Source organism: Anser anser (assembly GCF_964211835.1).
Source record: "Anser anser genome assembly, chromosome: 12".
Lineage (NCBI taxonomy): Eukaryota > Metazoa > Chordata > Aves > Anseriformes > Anatidae > Anser > Anser anser.
The window spans coordinates 17,111,236-17,136,853 of NC_139733.1; the positions used below are offsets into that span (position 1 = coordinate 17,111,236).

General features: G+C 42.1%; 1 protein-coding gene across 4 annotated transcripts in view; it reads right to left on the reverse strand.

Annotated features, from left to right (window-relative positions):
• The window catches only part of LOC310880291 (uncharacterized protein), an 88,372-nt gene that overhangs the window by 21,874 nt on the left and 40,880 nt on the right, over window positions 1-25,618 (reverse strand). For 2 of the 4 annotated variants that reach the window (XR_014571591.1, XR_014571592.1), the window contains exon 7: window positions 11,410-12,712. The exons of 1 other annotated variant lie outside the window; for it this stretch is intronic. The gene's annotated coding sequence lies outside the window, so the exon portion shown is untranslated. Of the gene's footprint in view, window positions 1-11,408; window positions 12,713-25,618 lie in introns of those variants that run through there. One more of the 4 variants, XR_014571590.1, reaches the window with a different exon arrangement.

The window sequence follows — 25,618 nt, forward strand, 5'->3', positions numbered from 1 at the left end:
TTATTTATTTTGTCCAGAGGATTTCCCTCCACCCTCGGATGAGAACTGAACCCATCCTGATCTGAGGCATCATTTCCTTCATCAGAAAGGCTCGTTGTTCTACAAACATAGAGCCCAGACTCATCCTACATTGACTTTTTTTAATTGCTTCACATCCCACAGTGCCCTGCTTCAGCCTTGGGGATGCCAGCAGGAGGTTTTGTCCTTAGCCCTGGAAAAGGACAAGTTCCCCAGGAGAGTAAGAATTTGAAACCATTTTAACTCAACAAACTAGTTTTTGCCCAGTTTTGAGTTTACAGCACAGGAATATGCATGTTGGAGTTGAGGAGTGCTAGGACCAGAGAGGCACATACCTGGGATGGAACAGGACACAAAACATACAGCTAACATTTCCATGAGGCCCTGTAGAAGTACTTCCCAAACAAATGAAAATTTGAATAATAATAAAAAATTAAATAAACTTGATAAATAAATAAAAAGTTTTACAAAAGGGTAAAGCAATTCTGTAGAATAAAATATTTGCTTATTCCATCCTCCAGAACAGGCACGGACTAAAACATTGTACTCCAAAGGCGGTAATTGAAGAGCTGTCACCACGCTGCAGCTAAAGACATACACCCATGCCTTCCCCTCAGCAACATCTTCTTTTCAGGTGAAAACCACCACAGTTTACAGCCCATCTCCACAAGTCTCAGGCTACCCAGAAATGACAACTTAAATGTGCAGAATGGACAAAAGTGATCAGTAAATATTTCAGTCCTGTATTTGGCAAGATGCAAGATAAAGCGTTCATACAAGACCGAAGAAATACTTTAAAACCTTAGAGAGTAGCTACAGGTGTTACATCTGCTAAGTCATCGGGCCTGCAAAGCTTGCATAGGGGAGTCATTGAACAATTTTGCAAAGGAGGCTCTTGACACACAAATGTCATTTTTAATGTTTTAGAAAACATAGGAAATTCCAGCAACCATTGAATCAAGTCTGAATGCCTTTCTGAAAGATGTGCATTAGTCAAATATAAACCATTAAGTAAATATATGGAAAAAGCAATGCCCTGGAAGAAATAAACAAGTGATATATACCGCATCAGACTAAACAAGCTAGCTGTTTTTTCTTGGCCATGAACTACCTTTTAAATCATTGGAAAATAATCATAAAGAAAGTTTGAAAAATAAAATAAAATGGAAATAAATGGTTTGTTTCTCCTACCACTCATATCCTCTGACTGTGCAATGAACCAGTGCACAGCAGCTTAGAGCTTGACATACCATCTTGCTTTAATCCCTTCCTGTTGACAATGAAAAATGTTATACAAATGTTATGCAGAAGATATACAATATCTGGTCATCAGGAAATCACCTCCCTGTATGAGGATTCTTCGTCTATACAAAGCTAAAGCCAAGGAAACCAGCCTGCCCCTCCCAGGCGGCATGCGCTGAGCCAGGCAGGGATGCCTCAAGAACCACCGCGCTCCTGGATCCTCACGTTTGGAACAAGCGTGGCATGCCCCAAAGCTCGACTCCCCAAAGTCAGTGCTCGACTGACAACGAACGAGGTACATCTCATTCCCACCTGAACCTAAATTCAGGTCAGCTCTCCTGACAACTGTGTTGTTAAAAATCAGCTGGGTGTAGGAGCTAATCAAGATGCCTATGTTAGCTGGACACCTCACCTCCTGCGTGGGGAGGGAAAATGAAGAGAGGAAAAACTAGCTGACAGCAAGAAAATTGAGAAGCAGTAACTCATACAGAACTGGCCCAGAAATAACCAGATTCCTAACTCCTTTATTTGTTCCTGGACTGGGTCCATTCTGACCAGATAAATTCCTCCTCAGTACAACACACAGCTTTGCACATCGCTGTAAGGAAGTGATGGGTCACGCTGGTGCTATCGCATCCAGGATTTATGAGGAGACATCATCGCCTGAAATCGGGGAATGGAGGGGGCAGATTTCAGTTCGGCTATGCAAACAAGTTCGTAAGGCAAGTTTAAACATGTGGGATGAAATCAGTCATGTTAAGGTGCTCTGCATGGGTGTAGCTCCGCTCACCTGAGAAGGATACCAGCATACCTCAGTACAGGATCTGATCAGTTAGCAATTAATCCATAGAGCAGGTACATCTATTAACAAAAGCAGGCACACCTCCTACAGGTAATTCAGCATATTTCTTCTCCTTCTCTGAAAAGGAAACGTTCAGTGCAGGCACAAAAGCTGCCTTTTCCCTGTTGATCACCTCTCCTCTCCCTGTTTGGCATGTTACTTACATTCTTCATTCAGCAACAGATGTGCATAGCCAGTCAAATACTCAAAGATGTTTGTCAAAGTTTTCCTAAGGCTTTTCATCTCCCTGCTTTCCTGTGCCCAAATATAAGTCACCTCTGCTGGCTTTTGGAGCAGATTAATTCAGAGCACAGCTACAGAACTGGCAGGTAATCTGTTAGCTGGAGCTTGAAGCGGAGGATTTTTCCCTAACAAGAACAGCTAAAGGGTGGGAAAGGTATTTCTGAATTAGCACATTTTAATCCAGGTAACATATTTCCTAGAGACATACCCCTCTGATACAAACTCATGGGCAATTCTTTTACTGGACTTGATCTGAAAAGCCACAGGAGGTGGAGGAAAGCTAATCAAAACAGGGTAACTCAAAAACACAAGGGGATAGTGAATTGTAGCCTGAATTTTGGGCCCTGAAGCACACTGCACCCCAATCTTCCATGGGGATGGAGGGAAGAACCCCCTTACTAACATCACTCCTGCTCATCCCCAACCTGTTGGAGAAGCTACTGTGCAGGGTTGGCACAGAGAGGACTGTGAGCCACCAAGAGTCAGGGCCAGGGCCAGAGAGGTTCTCTGCAGCTCTCCTTAGGCAACTGGATTAAAAGAGTTTTGATGGTCCAATCACACAACTTTCGCCGCACAATGAAGTGGGAAATGGATCATATCTGCAATACCTTGGAGTTTTCTGTAAAGATGAACTCTGCATACATTTTTAACACAAATCTCTCTCAATTATTATTTTTGTTTTATTTGAGCTGTCTCCTAGGAAACAGTCCATCCATGTCAGCATAAAGGATTAGGATGCTACATGTGGACAGGAACTCCTGATAACCTGCACCCCCAAAATGCTCATCTTGAAACAGCAGGAGAGAAGGAAGCATGGGACCTCATCGCTGCTGGCAGTCAGTGGGACCCTGGCTCCTATTTTCGTTTCAAGAATCCTCATACAAAATTTATGCCCAAATTATGTCACGTAATATCAGGCCAAGTAGATGCATGGGTTGTGAAGTGAGGTCAGGGCTTAATTTCACACATCGTGGCCCCAAGTCCCAAAACACTTTAAGGATGTAAAAAGCTTTCTTACCTCAATGAATGGGAACATTCACGTGCATGAATTTAGACAGGTAAGATCAGGATCTAACTGTAGAGAAGCAAAATGATGTAAGGGAAGTTATTTACCATAAATACTTTGTTTTTCTGTGAGAGATTAAGAAAAACCCACACAGCAAACAAAAAAAAAAACACAAAAAAAAAAGGAAGGGTTTGAATTATAGCTATTTGATGGGTAACATTTGCAGAAGACAGGTTAATTCTTGTAATCCACTGACACCATCAACCAAGGACTAAGTCAAATATGTTTTTATTCATCTTGTATATCTATTAATACAATCCATTGCAGTGGTTATTCAATATTTATGCCGTGTGAATTGCTGCATATTTCATTCTCTTTTGAAAACTGGGATAGTTGAAATAGAACAGAAATTCTTTTTATCTGACAGAGCTTTAATCTTTCACTCATCATGATTTACCAGAACCATGGTTTGAAAAAGTAAATAAATTATTTTTTTTGCAAGGTAAGGGGTTCCCAAATTAGAATTCTGTAGTCATGGTTCTCAGTTATGATACACCTGCCACTCCTTATAAATAATAAGCGTGTGTAGATTGTTTTTTTCACTGACTGCATTATTTTGAGGAAATAGCATCCACCCTGCTGAACAACATTTAAAATCACTCATACTCTAGCCAAAGCAGTCACATTCCACCCTTTAGGAAGTAAGATAATCACTCGCAGCAGCCCGGAAAGACTGTCTACTCTATTTACAAGAATACACATAGTTTGTGGCTCTTCTCTCTTCACAGCTAGACACACAGATCCATCCTGGCACCCTCTGGGTCCAAATATCCCAGAGTAAAACAAATTCTCTAAATCCTTAGAATATACCTGGTTCTGCACTCTGTTCTTTCATCATTTGACTCTCACTGAGATTTGCAACCTAACAGCTTGTTTTGCTTGGAAATAAAGATCCACCTGAAAGTTAGCTTGGAGGAGAATATCTGCAAACATAGACCTTGAAAGAAAACCACCCACCTTCTTCTAGGTGTCAACCACCTCCAGGCTGTGGGTGGAAGGTTGGCAACTACTGTGACTGAAAAGCCTTGCTCCTTGACCTTAGCTCCTGAATGGACCTTGCCGTATATTTGTTAAGACTGGTTCCAGGTCAAGGATGAAAACAGAGATATTGAGAAGACATCAGGAAGGCCCAGGTAAAGCTAGCACAATCCACAACGCAGGCTTCCAAATCAGTTGGCATTTTGCATTTCTCTTGTTTCATATGGGACAATTCAAATGGAGATTTTATCACGACCTTAAAAACTGACAAGAGAAACAGGAGACAGCTCTTAATGCTGCTGTACCATGGTACATGCTACCCCAAAATACCCTCTGAGGCAAGAAACTGAAAAACCCCATCAAGGAAACAGCTCCATAAAACAGAAAAATAAAGTATAAACAGAAAAATAAAACCAGATGCCAATATGTACCCAAAGGAACTATTAAAAGCAAAATGTTTGTCAGTATAGGATGCTCCACTGCACACATCTGGTGCTCTCAGCAATACAGAACATTTCTTTAATTGCTACACCTGAGACCAAGAGCAAGAAATAAATCTAGGGGCTGATCTCAATGCATTCTGAGACAGGTGGAGATGATAGCAGCATGAGGATTTCATTGTCAATAACCAAGCAGTTATACATTACTGCATTAAACAGATATGTTCAGGATACAGCTATGGGTCTATAATTTGATGTCTGTTTTTCAGTTCCTTCTGGTGCAAGACTTTGTAGGGATAACCATGATAAGCTACTCATTTGGTGAATATCATTCAATACTTTTTGCACAATCCAAGATATCTGTATGCAATATCCAGTGGAAAAGGCAATGGACTACAAGTCAGGGCAGCTGCGCTAACTCCAGGCTGCTGCTTCCTCCCAAGGGGTCGTTGCATGTCACTGAACTTTTCTGTTCCTCTTTTATTTACTCAGACTGCAAGCACTGCTACAAGTTTAGTCAGCACCTTGGATTCTCGGCCTCTCTAGGGCCCTTAGAAACGTGCTGCAAGTGAGTACCATCCGTTCAGAGTCACAGCCTCGCCCCTTCTGAGCAACAAACACATTGTGAAGCCAAAGTACTGATAGAAACAAAAGGATCCGAATATAGGCACAAAGCAACAAAGGAGGCACCTACAAAGGAGGCACCTACCACTCCTCTCATGTGTCGTACTTCTAAAGAGGAAAATGAGCTACTAGTCCTTTTACTCAACATCTATTGCCTTCACCTCTCAACAGGATGATGAGAGGTTTCCTCAGTAGTTTAGTGAGTGGTTGGAGTCTACACAAAGGGTACTTCAGACACTACTGTTAAAATGTTCACATCCTTATTAGAAGTTATATATTTTGCTCTGAACCCAAGCCAAATACTCTGAAATGGACTATAATTTCCTTCAGGCCAACATCAAGGTTCACCTCTTCATAATGACTCAATTTGCTATACCTTGTCCTTTCATGAGCAGTGGCACAATGCTTCCCCTTGCCAGACACTATCATCTCCTACACATTTTCCAGCTGCATTTCATGTACACCCCATTTTAACCCAAATTTTGAGTTCTCATCCCTGTCATTACCCAAATCAACAATCGCCTCTCTTGAACTGTGTCTGCCTTGGAGGATTCTTGTCCTCTGCAGAACTGAAAGTTTAGCCATCCATTGCATTACAGCACATTTAAGGTCTGGAAAAGATACTAGGTTCCCAACTCTCATTCTTCAGGTTGGTACTCAGATATGTGCTCAGAGCTAAGTACGTTCTTATAGCTTACAAATACTAAGCACATGATTAAGAGGTATCCTTAAAACAGTCAGTAGCTTTGAGCAAACATGAGGCAGTTCAAATAGTCTCTTCCACCCAATTTGCCCTAGTTTGACACATTTTATTAAAAAGAAAAAACCCTTGATCTGAAAAGCAGAATGGATTTTTTCGTTATTATTATTTTTAAATGACAGAAAATTTTCCCAGGTATGATGGCCCATTGCTGTGATTAATCACAGTGCAGCCAGAGCAGAGGACTGTGTGGAGTGCTCAGCAATCAAAGCCATCAGTCTTGCCTGTCGTGATCAGATTGCAGTTTTTGGCAAGCGTGGGCATCAGTTTCTTGATTTCATCTACAGAGAACAAGCAGAATAGGAGATCAACAACTCCTTTTATGAGCACCAGTGGCTCATTTTATCTGCATCTGCTGGATGTCTATACCTCTGGAACTGTGCTCTGCAGGCCTTACCAAGTTCGTATTGGCAATGTCAAAAAAAAAAATATTACTTTAAAATCATCAAATCAGGACAAACCTGAGACTTGCTGATCATTCCTTTTGATGTTCAGGGAGCTGAAAAAAATTTCAATGTGATGGGATTTGTAAGGAATATCATGCTTTTTATTTCTTTTTTTTTTTCTTTTTAAACACAAAGCTTGAATTTTTACCCTGAAAAATAACATCAAGCGTCTTTAGATGTACTCTTGTGCTGATTCAGAAGGAAAGGAAAAAAAATTGAATCAATGCTAGAACTGGAAAAAATACACCCTACCTCCACTACCAACAACCAAAACCAAAACCAAAACAACAGCCCAAAAACCCAGCTGGGCTGGTCTCAAAATCTTTTCTTGCAATATAGTCATTACACAGTATCATATTTTCAAGCTATATTTTATATACGTAATATTGAGCATGCACACACTATGCCAGGACAGTCAAAATTAACAAAGAATGTATATATATTGATGTTACCAAACCATACCAGAATGAAAAAGTTAATTTGCCTCCATCTTTCAGAACTTCATTCAGTGCAATTCCAGACTATGTTTTCCATTTTTCTTTTTTTTTTTTTGTAATGTACGGTTCCCCTATCCAAACTTTTGTGATTAGTTCAATGACATGGTAATTGTTTCTTTCCTGTTTAGAAATATACTGAATAGGATGAAGTTCAATTTCTGGCTGCAAATGCCTCTTCATAATTACCATTGTGTAACTGCTTTTTCGAAAGAATTACGTTAAAATTATTTTAGGCATCTATTTCAATCTTATTTAAAATAGATTTCCTGAAGCTGAAAAAACCTTTGCATTTGCTTTTGGCCTTCTCCTCATTACTGCTTCACGTGTAATGATGCCATAATGATTCACTGCTTGATGTTCTCCAGTTTCAGAGTTATTTATTGTAATTGCCTAATTTCTTATGAGAAAGGTGGATAAGAAAGTATTTCAAGAGGCTTGCAAATAACTGCCAAGGACCACAAGACTGCAGTTTTTCTTAATTTATATCTAAAATGTTTTGCTGTGTTAGCTCAAATAATGTGTTTATATATTTTTTTTCAGTGCAGCTTGTGTCATTCATCACTCATTAAGCAGTATGAGCTACGCATCCTGTTTTAAAACTTCAAGGTATTTTTCTGGTTACCATTACTGCAATGCACTGTGTTTTTTTTTTATTTATTTTTTTCTAGAAAACCAGCAGTAGGGTAATGAAGTGACTTTGAATAAAAGACTCTCCTTTTGATTTAACTCCAGCTATTCTTACCTATGAAATAAAAAGGGTCCCACTCCTGCACGGTTGCATGACTCCTTGGTTTCCCAGTGCAAAAGGAGCCAGAGTTTGGTCTTCTCTGGATTTCAGCTTCTTGAGAGTTTCATTTAAGATATATACTTTTTATTATTTTATGTTTTTTATTGCACCCCTTGAAAGTAGGCAAGGAGAAAATACCTATCCTGAAAGCATGACCTTGCAATATTTTTCCATTCTGCCTTCTAGCTCTAAGAGGGAATATGGGCTGGCTAATAAACGCAGCTTCCAGCACCATGCTGCTAACATGATTGATGTTGCGGGTGGTGGTGCTTATGATAATAGGGAAGTTAATGAGAAAAGCCAGGCTGGTTCATGTTTTGTAAGACTCAAAATAAAACCCAGCATTTGTCAATAGGGAAGAGACAAACACTGAAAAGAAAAGAAAGGTTACAGTCCAAAAAAACAGGTATTCAAAAAAGGAGAATGAAACTGTCCTAGCTAGAAACATCAGTGAATAGCATTGTACGTTGGCCTTGTGCAATGATGCCTTGTTTACATGGTTTATATTAATATCATCAGTTACTTCCTGAACCAAGACTGAGGATGTGTTGAAGTAAGGATTTGTGAGGATATTTAAAAATAGGGTGAAGAGACAGAGAGGAAAGATCAGGAGTCCAGAATAAGTACTACTGAGTTTGTGTGGCATTCTGCAGACCTCTAGCTTGTTCACAGGCTAAAACTGCACACCTTATGAAAGGAATTGTAGGCAAACAAAAACAAAGAAAAATACATACAAAAACACACCACCACCAAAAAACATTGCTAAGATTTTAGTCACAGGAGCCTGGTAAATCTGGAGGAAATATCACAGAAGTGATAAGGCTGGCAATTTTAAATTCAGTCCAGTCTGTCTTCTGCACCTGCAGAGCCTTGCTTTGCAGAGATAACCACGCAAAGACAAAGGGCAGGCAGGTAAGACCCTTCTCTTCAATTACCTACGTACACAGCTTTGCAGAGATAAAGCGAAATGGTGTGTGCCTTTTCCAGCAGAACCCAATGGGAAATATGGCTCAGGAACTCTCCTCTTTCCCTCCCCTTCCCCTGCAGATAGAAGTCTAATAAATAAATTCTTTAGCTAGAACTATGGCTAAAGTTCACCCTAATACCATTACGACAGGTTTTGTTCTTATACATGTGGCAGTGTGCTATTTTTGAATCTCCCTTTGACTAAAGCTAATTGTTCTCAAACACTTGACATTCCTCTTTGTAAGAGAACCATTGGGTTGGCAGAAATTCAGTACTTCAGTGAAAGATAAAGAACCACATCCAGAAACAATTCTAACATGGTTAAAAAAAAAAAAATAAAGAGGATGGGTGAGCAAGTTGAAAGATGTGGATTAATTGGTACTAAAGTGAATTAGTATAGATAAAGAGGAGAATAAAAGGAGTGGTTTGTCAACATGGATGGGCCTTGAATTGCCCTAAGAAAGGATCTGTACATGCATTCCTTAGTTTTCTACTTAGTCATTAATTACTTCTTGAGTCTTGCAAATACAGGCATGCTTACACCATGTAATGCAGAGCTGTGCTGGAGATCCCCAAGCCAGATACACAAAGAAACTAGCACATCTACACACTGCAATGCTGTGCCACACAGACAAACCCAGCCTGGTCCCAGAAACAGTGTTACCTCACAGGAACACCTCGCCTGGGCACAGCACCGTACCTGGACCCACAGCACCCAGCTGGAGTTAGGCCAGCTGTCTTCACAAGGAGCAACGTGGTACAGGCTGGAGGCATTGCAGGGGCTGAATGGAAGAGCACAAACACAACACTTTTCTTCAAAGCATAGAAAATAATTAGGCCACCTTGATGTTTTACAGAACTGATTTGTAGAGGAAAAATCCAGGAAAGCAGGATGGTACCGTCTGGACAGTGAGACAGTCTTACAGTGGATATCACTGTAGATGTCAGCAAAAGTCCAGATCAAACTGGTGGCAGTCGTGCTGCCTCCCAGCTGGAGAGCCTCTCTGCTCACCAGGACCACGCGAACAGCAGCAAGAGATGCAGCCTTGGACAGCACAGCTACAGCAGTGTGCCAGGACCTGCCTTTTTGTTCAGTTACATTTTCCACTGCTCTCCTTGTGAACGTGGCAGAATGAGGCTCCGATAACTTCAGGAGTTTCTGCCACCGTGCCCAGTATTTTGGTCCATGAACGCCTTGCAGATAGCCCTGGTTTTAGTTCTGTGCTGCTGCGTGAAGATACCAGCACGTGGTTCCCACAGGCAGGCTCCCGAGGCTGCCTGTACTGTTCTGCAGCAGCCTTCAGGGACCTGAAGTCCCTGAGAAAAAGGAACAAAACTCACAACCTTTTCCACTTAAAAATAAACCAGTTAAATGAGAGGAAGCAGGGCAGGTGGCTCGTTTCCTGTGAGCAGCACAGCTGATTGCAGGGCGAGCCCAGGCTGCGATTCATGGGCCAGGTCGGAGCCATTGTCCCTGTCCGCCCGCGCACAGGAAGGAGAGCCCGGTCCCATTCGGCACCGCCCTGGGCACCTGAAACCTCAGCAGGACTTAAAAATGCAATGAGAGGAAGGCTGCTTCTCCCCATTTTGCTCTCCTTTGCTGAAGTTTGACCACCAGCGTGCTGCATGAGCAGAGAGAGCACTGTGCTGTCACAATAAAAGGGCCCAAATATTCCCAGGAAAGACAATATGAACAACCACAACACGAGCACTTAGTACACGTATGAGAAGTCGTTGATATTTCCCTCTTTCTTGGTTCTGGTCAAAAGAACAAGCACCAAACCTGGGAGACAAATCACTTCCCATCCCTGCTGCTCTGTTTAGGGACATGCTCATATAGAAAGCCACACCAGGAGGACACTTTGTGGAAGCCTCTCACTAAAATATGAGCAGGAAAGTGCTGATTTACAAGGAGGCCCCTCCTCCCAATTTAAAAGACATTTTACATCCTCCTGGGTGTTTCTTTGAAAGAGCCTTCCCCTTCCATCAGTCTTGTTCTCCATGGCAGTGGCTGATAAATTAAGAGGGTGACATGGAGCGATCAGCCTGCGTCTCCTCCCAGCCTGGCTTGCCTCTGCTTGATGCTCTTCGATGCAAGGAAGCTACTGCCCCACTTCTGGCAGGGAACAGTCTGCACTGCCATAAATCCAGACATTCCCAGCAAGATCAAGAAGGAGGGCAGCTGTGGGAGGCCTTGGTGGAGGCAGAGGAAGCTATAACAAACGTGTGAAAATTAACTGGATGCATGTTTACATCTGATACGTCTACACATATGGGCACAGGCAGTCGTGTGCTCACTCGGCCCCGCTTGGGTCCCACCAGATGTGAGCCTCTTGCAGCTGGGAAATGCCTTTTTTTTTTTTTTTTGCGTCATTGAATCTGAGTTAGGCTGCATCAGCGTATAAAGCACGGCTGCAGAGCTCCCAGCCTGGACTGCCTCGCATCCAGACGGAGATAATAAAGCAAATGTTTGCACCTGCTCATGTGGACATACATTTAGAGGTTTTGCTGACACAGATTCAATGAAAAAAGCTATGGGCAAAACTCTGCCCCCACATGCTTGCACAGCTCAGGAGGATTCAGATGTATTCATCTGGTCACTTCAGGATGTCATACGCTGCTTTCCAGCAGCTGGACCAAACACAAGACAAGCATTTCTTGCTCCTGCCTTTTAGCATCACCTCCTCCACTTGCTGCAGAGGTTTGTCCTGTCCGTGCCAAGCACCGTGCCCCAAAGCACCATCGCTTGGGCTCCGGAGGGCAGACAGCAGGGGCAGTTCAACTCCTTTTTATCCACTGCCAGAAAACAGCTTCAGAATGGGTCTTCCACTGAAATAACTACATTTTTCATCTGTAATTTACTTGTAATCTGAGGGCAAGGATCACAAGTCCTCTTATTTTAGCCTTCTGGTTCTCAGCTCTGACTATGCCAACTTATGAGACCAGTAGAGTAAGATTTCTTTCCAGTGCTTATGGCTGAAGAACAAGCCTAGATTAATTTAAGTGACTACTTTAAACTTTGAGCTTACAAGTGAAAACTGAACATACTGAAAAAGATAAATCATTTTTTTTCCCATAAATATTTTCCATAATATTTCTCAGAAAAATGTCTAAACTGATGACAGTGCAATCTACTTTGTTAGCCATGACCTTGCATTTACTATTTTTCTGTAAATAAAAAAGGGGAGGGTAAGGTTCAGATTTATTTAATATTCTTCAAAATTAAATACATCACCATGCAGCTATATGAAAAAACAGACCCAAGATTTCATCAGCTTCTCTCTTCTCCTCTGGAGGATTAATAACTTCTCAAGCAAGAATTATTGTCTTGTTAGCACCATGTTATTAGAAAAAAATCATTTAACTTGTGCACTGGGTGTTAATTTTTTGACAGTTTGTTACTTAAATAGTGAGTAGTTACTATGTAAAAGACAAAAAGTGGGGAAGTACACTCAGGAAAAATGTCCCTACCTAGAGAAGACCTTCTGTACAGCTACCTGATAAGAAGCCAAATGAAGCAAGCCTTCATTACTTTTTTGGAGAAGATTTTCACGTGAAAATAGATCTCCTCACAGTGGGTTGCCAGCTTCATTATTAATCGCCATACACTCACATTCTTTTCTGTGGACTATGGCACAATTACGGCCCCAGCGGAGCAGGTCTGGCCTAAGGGGGACGAGTTGGTGGGCTTGAGAGGGGCCGGGGCAGCTGCAGGAGCACTGGTACGGAGTCAGGTCACCCGCCGGATCCACCCAGGAACAATAATGGCAGAGCTTGCAGGATGCAATCAAGTGCATTCTTCTCCTGGGTGATTAAAGAAATATTCAATTTGATGCAACTGAGGTACAAAAGCTCTCTGTATCCTTCTGCAAAGCACAGATGAATGCCTTGCTTTAAACGATTTACAAAAAGTGCGGTATGCCAAAGACATATCATTTACATGGAATCCAGGCAGCTTCATGCAATCATTGCTTGCAGATAATTATACCAAAACTAATGAGAAATAATATATATATATATATCTGAAGGGAGTGAGTCAACTTATCAGTTATCAAGGTTTATTTTAATTCCCCCAGTGGAAACCTGCTGAGGTTCTCTAGGAATCCCTCTTTTCTACTAATGCAATGAATCCAAAATGAACAATGAAAAAAACATTTCTTCATTCTGATTTGGTAACTGCACCCAGTTTAAAATCTGAAAACAATGTAAAATTGATATAAATTGACTGTTAGTTAAACAAGATGAGATACAAGTGGCAATGGGCAAAAAATTCAAGCAAGCTGTGAGTTTTCCTCTCCTTGTTTCTCTGAGGCTTCTGCCCCCCTAAAGTCTCTAGCAATGGTATAAATCACATCTCTGTTTCTTCAAAGTGTGATTAAATATCCAACAGGAGAAAATAACATTGTACATCACTTAACAGCAGTTGCGCCCTGACATATTCAAAATCAATTATCTTTCACATCATGCAGTCTCAAATTTTAGCAGTTATTTGTGGTGCTAATTTGAGTTGTCCTGGATAATTAGAGGATCTGTATCTCCATCATTATAAAAAATTACGTTTGCTGGGATTTGCTCAGGGGTACTAATGGCATTACAGTCACAGCAATTTTAATAAAGGCCAGATTATATCTAGCTCTAACACTCCAAATCTTTAATGAATTTATCCCACAATATCCACAGAAGATAATTAAGCACCTTTATCCCCATTTGCTGTCATTGAGAAAGCGAAGCTCAGAAGTAACATGATTTAGAGGCTCACAAGCTAAGCACCCTGCTTACCTGCATTTCTTACACACTTACACATTGGAGAAAAAACAAACAAACAAACAAACAAAAAAGCCAGCAACACAAGCACAAGGATAGTGGCAGAGGAAAGAGTTTGGACTCATCCTGGAGAAGGCCTGAGCTTCTGACACCAATACGCCCTTGTCTTAAAGGACTGTAATATTTCCAGGGCCAAGCTAGTTTAAACAGGGAGGATTCACAGGCAGGAGTCCCAACTAAACTATAGTATATGGTAATGAGGAAAAATAAAAATTAAAAGCCTGTTGGAGTTTTGCCTGCAGCAGGGGAAGGAAGTTTCCTGACAAGGATTATTGTTTCAGAACAGTTTGATGAAATAATAAACAAAATACTGCACTGCTAATAATTTCTGTAGATCCATGATGCCTTGCAATGCAGGGGAGTAGGTATACTCCCTGCCTAGAAAGGGCTTCCTACATAGTTTCAATCTGAAAAAACACACACTCGTTTATCAATGACAAAAAGATAGAAGGCAATTCCTTAGCATAGGGCTTACTCTAGAGAAGAAATGGTCCCATCAACGTTCAAGGTGTGTGAGAGATTCAAATGGTTTTAACACTCAGGCTTCTTTTTCAAGTTGAATTAAAACTGCCCTGGACCAATATTATAAAGGACAAAGGTCAAGGCTTTATTTATATAATACTAGGATATAATGTAATAACCGGCTGTTTGAGACACGTAACTAAAATATCGGGGACAAAGCTGCAGACAGGATGTCAGCACTGCACAGGGAATTAGCCATGCAACTCCCTCCTATTAATTACAGATACGCACATCCGAATCACCATACATCATGATGAAAATGTACCAAGCGATAACTATGATTCATATTTTACCATTAACAATGCAGCGAAAGGCGAAAGAGGATGGTGCTCTTCCTGTACCATTAAGTAACCAAAGCTCTATGTTCTTCCTATGTCCAACCTGAAATGGAACAGCAGCTGTGGAACAACGTGGTAGGAGGTTATTTCCATGACCTCCTATAAATGCCGTTTTTTGAAGTGTTACTATACAAGGTATAAGTATTCCCATACCAACTGTCAGGCACTAACATAATATTTTTCTACAAATCCCTAACAAAAATTAAATATTGTTACAACTTGCAAGATCACCAAGAGTACATTGTGTATCCTTGTGTCTGCCAGAGGCAAAAGGAGTTTATAAGCTCAGAAAGACTTTGAGAAGTTCAATTTCTAAATCCTTTGTGCAAAGTAACTTACTTACTTAACATGGGGCATATGTTGCAACTCTACTCACAACAAAGTACATCTACAATTTTGAGCTCACTATGTTTTGGGTACAAGAGTACATCTTAGTTATGTGACATATATCCCCTTATCAATGCTCCTGTCCAAAAAATAGAGTTGTAGCAACAATAATGTGTAGAGAGAAAAGTTTTCCTATCCATTAATAACATATATAAATGGCAAATTATCCAAGTTATTCGGACCAATTGCACTCTTAAGTACTCTTGTGCAATTGTCATTGACATGAGTAGAGGATGTGCACATAAAATAGGCTGAACTTGATCCCTGAAAACTCTCATGATTGGATTCAGAGAGCAAGGAACTGTTTTTGCAAGAGATGCCTGCTCTTGCAACAAAGCTCCTTGGGTGTACAGGGTCTGCATGATGTTGGTTCTCATAGTAAAATTGAGATGTTTGAAAGTTAACAAAAAATTGCTGAAAGCATGGAAAAGGAGCACACAACACGAAATTATAAAAATTTGATTGAAATGTCTCTGACAACATAGACACTTAATTGCTTTGGTTGGGTCTGCTGTAAATGCTGGTTTTCTTTCTTCTTTTCTTTTAATGGGTTTATTGCATCTAATTCAAATGTTGAATTTCTGGTTTATACAAGACTAACACAAAGACAAAATCCATCTAATTGTAATAGTACTTATCTAAGGCTTTACCGTATTATTCTAAGAGGCTGTTGGCATTTAGCTTTGTCCTCATGACATCTGTAACTAATGCAAAGTTGAAGCCCTTATCAGGGCTTTAAAATAATGTTTTTCAGCATTAACTGCCAGGTAGCCTTTTTCAAATGTTTTCCATACACTTTCTGTTCTAGATTTGGAAACTGCAGCTCTTCATGTAGTCTCTAACTGATGGAAAAGATACATCAAAGCTCTTCTGGTAACCAGGTGTATCCTATTTTCCCGGGAGCAGTGTTTCTGTGGAAGATGGCTGATGTTCTTTACCTCAAGTGAACTGTACCCTGTAGGCCAGGAGAAAACCGAGCCAAGAATCTGCTCTTCAGCTGAGCTGTTTTACAGGTGAAATCACTGGTTATGGCTCACATTCACCAGCCGAGACACGAAGGAGTCTGTGCTTGGAACCAGGAGCCCTTTGACTGTTCCTGGTCACTGCTGGTTTGGACCAGAAAGACGCAGGTCCAATATTCACTACTTGTAGGCTTTGCCCATCTCTTAAGGCAAAAAAGCCCCCCTTCCACAGGACCCCTCTCCCAATACATGGAAGAACTGCAGTGCCTGCAGTCCTGATGCTTCACAGCTAGTGACAAAGAACATGGGAAAGAGGTTTCTTCTGTTCTGTTTCCTTGCCCCAGTAACCAAAGATCAGAAAACATTCTTAAGGGTATCATTCACTGATGTTTCTGTAGCATAGCATTCAATATATAAATTTCAATATATAAAATTGTACAAAGTATTTAAATACTTCAGTCTTAAGACTTTTTTTTTTTTTTTTTTTTTTTTTAAATTCAAAGCTGATATCTTCAGGAATGGAAGATGATGTGTTACCTTTTACGCTTTATCAGTCTGTGCTAAGCTGACAACAATTCTCCAAATTTCCAACTGGACTTATAAAGTTTTTGGTCACTGCAACTATTTCATTATAATCACATCAGCCCAGCTTTGAGATGTAAAGACCTTAAAAGTGACCACACAATGTGATTACTATAAGAATGGTGAAACGTATGTAAGAACAGTGTTTTTTCATGTTACAACTCAGTTCCTCAGGATGGGAACGTAATCATCTTCCTGTTTTCTTGACAGCTGAAGATGCAGAATGTGCAGTAGAGGCTGACTGGACCCAATTAAACCTGTCCTTTAATTTCTGTAACTCATCTCCTGTCTCAGCCTAATAAGGAGAGTCTCTCAACAAAGACAAAAGTCTACCCTCATGTTACAATCTCTTGTGCTCTGCACCTGTGAACTGCTCTGCAATCTGCAACATGAAGTACTCATGTGAGACTGCTCAATGTGTAGCATCTCTTGGTAGAAATGAAACTCGCAAGTCCAAAACATCATTCCATCAACTCTGCCAGCTTCAGGCTGCCCTGTGGTGCATTAATCCATGCTCAGAAAAAGTGTCCCACAGTCCAGATCACTGTAAAGGGAAAAACCTTTTCAAATGAGGAGAACACACTGCTCTAAGGTTGGTTCCTCCAAACAATACAGGGACGTAAGCTACAAATCTCTGACCATGCTGCATTTCAGCCAGTTTCCCATTTCTTTGTCTAAATGTGAGCCATCACACAGATTTTAAAAAGTTTTTAATGAACTCAGTGAAATTGCCACACATGTAAATGATCCCTGTGTGTGTATAAAATGGATGGATTGGGGCTGCTAGAACATATGCTTAAAAAAAAAAAGGGGGAGAGATGAGAGGAATGTGAACATAGGGAAACATGCAGCCTCAGAGAAGAGGGGATAGAAAAGACAAATAAAAAGTTCTTTATCATTGCTCAATACTAAAATAGTTGAACTTTTCACATGACAGATTTAAACACAACATTGGGAGAGGAAATTATTATTCCAGCTCTGCAGAGAGAAACCCAGTCCCAAAATAAGACTGCATAAGTAGTGGGAACCCCCTAGTGACCGGGCATTCCCTAACTCAATGCCTGTCTTGTGCGTTTTGACATTTTGGGGGCTGCACTTCTGCCTGCACGATGGAAAACACAAAGGGCCTTGTGTTTGCTTTTGGCCTCTGGCTGCTATTGTAATACACAATAACATAAATATTGCTAACATTCTTTCAGCAATACAGAGCAAATCTAGGAAATGAACTGCAAAAATCTGGACTAAGGGTCCACTGTGTCCCAACCAACAATTCATCCCTCCTCCTTGAACAGCCATTACAAAGGATGAAGAAACAGAAGTGGGAGCAGAAGGCAGTGACAGAAGGAAGATGGGAACAGACGGAACTTCACACAGACCCTTCTTGGCAGGAAGCCTTCTCTTCCAGCAGTTGGGTGCCTGGGGGCAGTGGAAGAAAGGTCATAAAAAAGAGCCAAACACCACCACAAATCAAATGTGCTTCGAAAAGCTTATTCATGGAGAATATGGATGGATGCAGCACGAGAGGGTAGAAAAAGAGTGACGTGGACATCTTGCTTAAATGAAAACGTCAACTTTTTTTTTTTTTAATGAAATAAAATCTAATTAACTGCAATGCGTAAAATAAATCGAGAGCTTTTTGGCAGGGTGGAGCAAAAGCTACTGCATTCCAGGGGTATGTGTTTTATTACTGCCTGCTTTTGAATTGCAAACCAGTAAGCTCAAGGGGATTTAAAGCAAGACCACTGTAAGAGATGTTCGTTCACTCCAACGCCTTAGAAGAATAGGGAAGGCTCCTTCTAAGATGCCACTGTGACTACATTTTAGGAAGTTGCTCCAAACAGGGACACAGTTCCTTGAAGACCTTCACAAAGGGATTAACCTCTCTACACTGACACACAGAGAATAACGAGGTACCCCGAAACTGCCTTCCTGTTCTGCAGTTTTTAATTGGCACAGACATGTGAGTAAGAAGTTCTCCTGCAAAAACATGGGTGTAGCTGTTTGTGACATGAACAGTCTGCTCTTAGGGAGGGCAAAATCCTGTCCTTTCTGAAATCAGCCACGTAAATCCTATTGACTTTTGGAGGTTTCCAGTTTCGGCAAGTAGCACATAATCCTGCAGCCCTGAAATCACAACTGTGCAGATACACTGCACGAAGCATTGTTTGAGTACTGTTCTTTGTCAGACTTGTTAATCCTTCTAGAATGAGAGGTGTTTGAAGCTGCAGCAGTTTAGACATTTCTGACTTCTGCTCCCAGCTCCTCTGTGACCTATCTAGAGGTGATATTGCTTAGGGTTGTTTGCAGGTACTGGAGAACAGATCTTTCACCTGGGGATGGGATATAATCCCAGCTCTCCTCTGTCCAATATAATTTAATCCTCCCTGTCCAACCTCCCACCTTTCCACATCCCTGTATATTTCCTATTTGTCTAACGACCCATCCCTCACCAATTCACCAATCTTCACATTTCTTCCAACTCAAAAAAACAAACAAAGAAAAAAGACACTGTAGCACCCACATGGCTTCTGCACAGGTACAATATGAAGCAAAACAGGATCCCTTCTCCTTGCTACATTCACCTCGGAGGTTACAATCCCACCTGGTTTGGATCTGCCCCAGGGCTGGGTCTGTCCTTGGACCACCCAACCTCATCCAACATTGCTTCTATATACAGAAGGTATGTATGAGGATTGAGCAGCACACAGGTGCCCGTGGGGGCATCACAATGCTGCAGAGCAAGGCACGTTAGCTGCAGCAGGGCAGCCACCACCAGCACCAGGCAGCAGGCTTGCGCGCTCCCCATCGCAGCGGCGCTCCTCGTGCAGAACCGTCACCACAATTGGAAGTAATTGGAGGTCTTTCCGCCAGGCTCAGCAGGGAAAGCAAGGAGGGAAAGGGCACGGGGGGACGGCTGCCGGGGCTGGCCGTGAGCCCTCGGGGTGGGGGCATGCCGGTGGCAGGGTGTGGAGAAGGTCACAGTGCCACCGCCTGCTCCGGGCTGCCCCTCAAAGGCAGGATGCGAGCCCTGTGCTTGCCGATCAGCTGTAACCCCTAAGACATTAAAATAAACCTGAGCAAAAATGTTGCTGACATCCCAGATTATGTAAAGGGCTGGCTTTAGCGAGCAACCTTGCCTCTGTGTTGTTACAGACTCCCTTCCACCCTTCTTGCTCCATTTCTCACCGGTGGCTGTGGCTCAGGTCTCATAATAGAAAGTCCCATGCTTGTCCTCGTCTCCTCACCACACACAGAGCAGGAATTTGGAGCATGGTTATTGTTTGGGGTACTTCAGGACTCAATGTTCTCCTGAAGTGGTTTTTGTTTCTTTTTAAAAGCATTATTATTTAACAGTTTGATTAAAAATAATACTGAAGTGTGAGAAGAGGCACTTGTGACACACTAAACTGACCTATTAAATTCCAAAACTCTCCACTACACAGCCTGTCAAGTGGAGGACGTTTTGTAATTGCATTTGCCACAGACAGGTGGAAGTGTATTCAGCTCAGGCCAGAGGTGGACACAGACACAGAGGGGGCCAGAAAGCTGGTGGCTCCTCAAGGAAGCCATGGAGCTGGGTACCCTCAGACCAGGCAGATGCTGGGACATGTCTAAGCACACCCTGCAAAGCCTGAAAGGCCAGGAGGCTCCAAGCCAGCAGACATTAGAAATCCAAATTCACCAGCAGCTTACCAAGCAGCTTGACAGCAAACCAGGCAAGGGGCGAGTGCTTCAGCACAAGTCAGTAGGAACAGTATCTCTGCTTTGGTATCAGCTAATCAGTCTTTTTCTGAAGGTGTTTCTTACCATTCCTGCCATGAAGCTGCAAGCACAGCTGCTGAGGCAGCCCCAAACCCTACTTTCTACCGGCACTTGCAGCTGGGTGCAGTAGACAGCAGTCTGGTGCAGCCAGATCATCTTCATGTGTCATACCCGAAACATTTTTGTTTGTTTTCCCCAGGAACTGAATATAATACACACTGAAGCAACTGCGATCCATCCTTTCTGCGCTACATTCCCAGTTTGTGACTGCTTTGTCTCTATCCTTAGACAAGACAATCATATTAGGGACATTTTATAATAGTTATCTTTCTAACTCTTACATGACCGTTTACTACTATAGCACATGGTTGCTTCACACCCAAACATCTTCAAACAAAATTCTATGGTAACACTTAATATTCTGGAAGGCTGTATAGCATCTATAATCCCAAGTGGGTCTTTGAGTATGTTTTATTGATTTTCTTTGGCTATACGTGAATAAAGAATCGAGGATATATCCTGCAGCTTTATTTTATGTTGGTACTGAATGACAGAAAGGGGAACTTTCACTCCAGTGAGAATCAGGTCCTCAGTCCTACAGCCAACAACAACAAAAGATTCAAATATGACCTCTGCATGAAAGAGTCATCTGAAGAATGAGCTATGGTAAAACCCAGCCTCGCATCTCCTCTTGCAAGATGTGCACACTCCCACTCCCTTTCTGGAGCTCTGCTCCTATCTTGTTCCTGGAAACTCAAAAAAGAAAATACAACAGGAGAGCTTTGATTGATTTTTCATGAGATACTCTGCTTTCTCTTCTGTCACGATGAATTCCCATTTCCCAGATTTTTCCAACCTCCGTTTCCCTCCTGTGTGCCCTTTTTAGCCGACCTCCACTCTTCCCTCTAGTGCCTGACACTGCTCTCTTTGTCAGGAGAGGCGCACGGAGTTCAGGTTTTCCCCTCTCCATTTCTCTTTGGACCTGACACTGCTGCTGACCCCTGCTCAGCCTCTGCTTTGAAGTGCTTTCTCTGCTCTCTGCTTTCCCACTGGATCATGTTAACCCTCCTCCTCTCCCCACTCCATCAGTTGGCTTCAATAAGCGAGAGGGGCTCACTGGAACCTCAGCTTTTGTCTTATCAGCGCTCTTTCACTTCTCATAAAATCCTACCCACCTTCCACATAAAACAGTTTGGCAAAAAGGAACCACTGGGGAGGCCTGGAAAATGCTGCTAAATGTCACGCAGGGAACACCACTAGCTGCACAAGACAAGCCAGCCAAGCAGGTCTCACATTTGACCCATGCAACTGCACAGCGCCTTCTAAAAGCAAGAAACCCACTCCCCAAGATGTGATATTCAAGTGCTTTTTTTGCCGTGTGCTTTAAACAATGTTATTCTTGTGGGACTCTGCATCACTGCTCAGATCTGTTGTAATTTTAAATAGCAAAAAAATAACCAACAAATTTAGCCTAAGTATAGATACCTGATTTGACTCAGTGTCCTTGGCACTACAGCTCCTACCTGATGGATGTTCAGGTCAAAATAAGAAATGGTATCAGCACAAAGAGAATGGTTTTGCTCTCCCTTATTAAAGACTCTTGAAAGCTCTCCAGATCTATAAATATTCAAGTTATTCCCACAGAGTGGCAAGAAAGAATGATTTGTATCCTTCTAGCTTGTTGTGTTAACACATTCCCATTTTTCACTGTTTCCCAGTTGGATAAATACCATGACAAATAGAGGAAACCCCTGCAAGAGAAAATACATTTTAAAGTAAATTGCACTGATGCGTAGTTTATAAATATTTGCAATGGTGCAGGGAAAATACCTCTATTCATCCCATTAATGTATATTGAATACAAAGATGACCAGCCTCCATTGATGTTCCCCCCCCACCCCCCAAACTATTTTCAGCACAGGAGAAAAATGAAGTATTGCGTATGTTATGTGAACATGCATAATCATATAAATAAATCCACTTCAAAATAAAAAATGTTACTTTAAATACGTTAGTAAAGCTTGATTTTTTTTCTATACCTCTTTTGCTAGAAAGTTAAAGATCTCACAAAATCTGAGTCATCTTGCCTGGGGATCAAATACAGAAAGAAAATTGAGAGCTCAGTAAATGTTATAACCTCTTAACCACTCTGCAAGCGAGAACTGATGATAACACTTAAACAAGAATGCACAAACATTATTTTGCTCAAAAATTGCATTAGAAAGATAAACGATAAGAGCTTGGGAATACCCTGCTTAACACAGCAGGCTGAAGGACGTGTACAGATCTCTCCTCCGAACGCCAAAGTGCTTTTTGTTATTGCTTTCTAGATCATTTGCTATTTTAAAGAGTTATCATAATTCCAAATTCCAGCTCTGGCTTCTTCAGTCACCACCTGAGAATAGTGCAGCTGTGCTTTGTTTGCGGAGAACGAGCACATTTCCACACACGTACGTGATGTACATACACACGTGGCTCCACAGGAGCAGCATGTGGACACAGAGCCACAGTGTTCAGACATGCCTCTGTGTGTAAGGCTGGGCTGGGCATTCCCCTGCCAGCTCTGGACAGCTTAATCCCTGTGTGCCATGCTGCTGCACCCCCAGAGAGGCAACAACAACCTTGCCCTGCTCCCAGCTTTTCACTACCTTGGGCATTTCAAGGAGCAAGAACCTCTCACCTAATGCAAAGGGGTACTTCTTCCACTTGCTCATTTTCTAGCTTCCACCATCATCATGCAATTAAAGGATTTCTGATGCAAGTCATTAAAAATCTACCCCATGAAGCAGTCCAAAATACAAACTGTTCAAAAGGGAACAGTGTAAGCCTCTCACTTCACAGCTACCAGCCTGCTTATGTGCAGTAAATTCTCACCTTTAAAAACTAGAACACCTTCCCTCCCACCCCAGCACGATTCAGCTGTCTTGCTGGCAAACAGCTTAACCAAATGGAAATGTAGTTGGGGACAACCTGCCATTATCTCCCTATAATCCCTGAGAAAATGAAGGTGGCCAAGACTACCGGTGTGGCTTTCCCTGGAGCAGATGCTTGAGGTTTGCAGGAGCCCCAGCTGACCCTCAGCAGAACCTCCTCCTCCCAGCTCCTTCAAGGATTTTAGCAAGGTGAACGCTTGCTGTTATGGAGCTGGCTAACAGCCACCAACTCATTTTGCACTGGCCATTAAGCAGCCTGCAGGCAACCCGCATGGATCCGAAGCTGTCGCATATGTTTGTTTTGCTTGGGGAGGGGGTGGAAAGCAGATTGGGAAGGCTGGCAAAACCCATGTTTCTCCTCTGTAAACAGAGAACCCTCCCATGCTGGCTTATAAATTTAATTGCACCATATTCTCAAGGTCTCAGCCTTGAGCTGGACAGAGAAGGAGAAGCAGCAGCATCCTCTCCTCCATGCAGCTCGCCAGGCAGAGGCAGCCACGTCCTTACTGGCGAGTTCAGGGCACCAGATTAAGGCAGAAACCTGCGGCCAAGACCAAAGGGAGCTGTAATGGGCCATGCTCTGAGCTGTTCCACCACAGCACGAGGGAAATAGCTTTCAAGAGAAACAAAGAGTATGTACATTTTGTACCATGTTAAAGAGGAAAAATAACAACAAGGAAAATAAAAGCTTTGGTTGTGAAGGATGTTCCAGCAGAGGTGATTAATGGTGTTGAAAGAAACCCCAATTGTTGTTTCAAACTTCTTTCCAATTAGCCACAAAGTTGCTCCCTCTTTTTTTCCTTTTGTTTTATTTTATTTTTTTTCCTTCTTCCTTTTACCTGTATTTGATTTAGAGTTAAGGTTGGTGATTTGTATTATGACAGCAAAAATAAAGGATCGGAGCACTGTATGCATGTGGATTTAAAGCATTGCCTTTGATGGCTCATTAGCTGCATGTGGCTACATGCAACACTGCTCGGCTGAGATATATTGCCCAGGATTTAATTCCAGAATAATTTCAAAGGCATTAAATCGAATGCTTGCCCTTTTCACCATGGTATTTAAATGGTACTTTGTATGCCAAGCTTAAGGGAAAAAAAAAAGGCAGAGAAAACAGATGCAGTACTGTTGGAGCATGTACTGAACTTTGTTAAAATGTTAAACATTTATTAGATTTTTTTTTTTAAATAAGATAGTGTTAAACCAGTTGTTACTTCAATTAACTTTCTTTACTACAAGGGAAAAAGGAGAGGGTTTTGCTAACAAACAACACTTAGAACTAGCGAACAGTGTCTCGTTTGTTCAGTAAGGCTTAAAGACGAGAACGGTCTCAAGCTGGAGAAAAGAGGAAAAAAAGATGTGCACATTTCTGCGCTGACTGAGCAGAATAAGCCAGACAAAGCTTCTCCCACAGTAGTGAGGAGATCAAGCCCCAGAGCGAGCTGAAGGTCATGAGCCTTGCAGCTCCGCAGGCACAGCCATGGTTGCACCGGCGCCCACGGGCAGAGCCGAGGCGAGCGCTCAGCTTGCAGCCCCACAGGGCAGGCAGGGATGGGAGCCGGCCCCGATGTGCCACAGCAATCCCCCAAGCCAGGCTGTGCTCTCAGTTACTGCTGATCTCCAAACCCTGCTAAAACCCTGCATTTTCTCATTTTCCCTCCACTTGCCTCGTCCCTGCAGTTTCAGAAATGACTAGTGGTAAAAAGTGAGAAAGTTCACTTTATCGATTTTAAGGTCAATCTTTCATTTAGAATTGAAACAAACTCCAAAGCACAATTTTGCTTGAGCTTGCAGTAGAACACCTCTCTGCCTGACTCCCTTTGCCTGCAATGGGTCATGCTTTGGTGCAGCTGGATGTGCAGTCAGCAACCCGACACCATGCCCCCCCGTCTCGTCCCTTTGCCTTTATCAGCATCCCTGCATCGCAGACAATTCAACATCTCAACATTTGGATGGGAAGTGCCAGTACAGTGCTTTATAAACAGGGTAGCTGCTTGCACCATTTTATTTTACATATTTATTTTGCACCATTTTATTCAGGACAAAAACCCAAAGGCTAGAGCTAGTGGATCTACCAGAGCCTGAGCATTGGTCATTGCATCCGGATTTGAAATTTAACACTGTTTTGGAAATGCATGCAATTACCTAGAACTGTTTCCATGCAGCAAAACTCAGATGCCCTACAGCAGTAATACACTGCAATTACAGCCTCAGCTGCAAGCCATGTTTTACTGCCTCAGACCTTTGAGCAGCCACTATCAGAAAAAGATGTGAGAAGCAGAAAAATGTTTGCATTTTTGAGCATATTTCAGAGCCCATCTGCCAGGAGTAGGGTTTTATATACTGCACCTCACACTCACAGCTTATTTTACACAGATAATGCAGTCAAAGAGGGGGTGG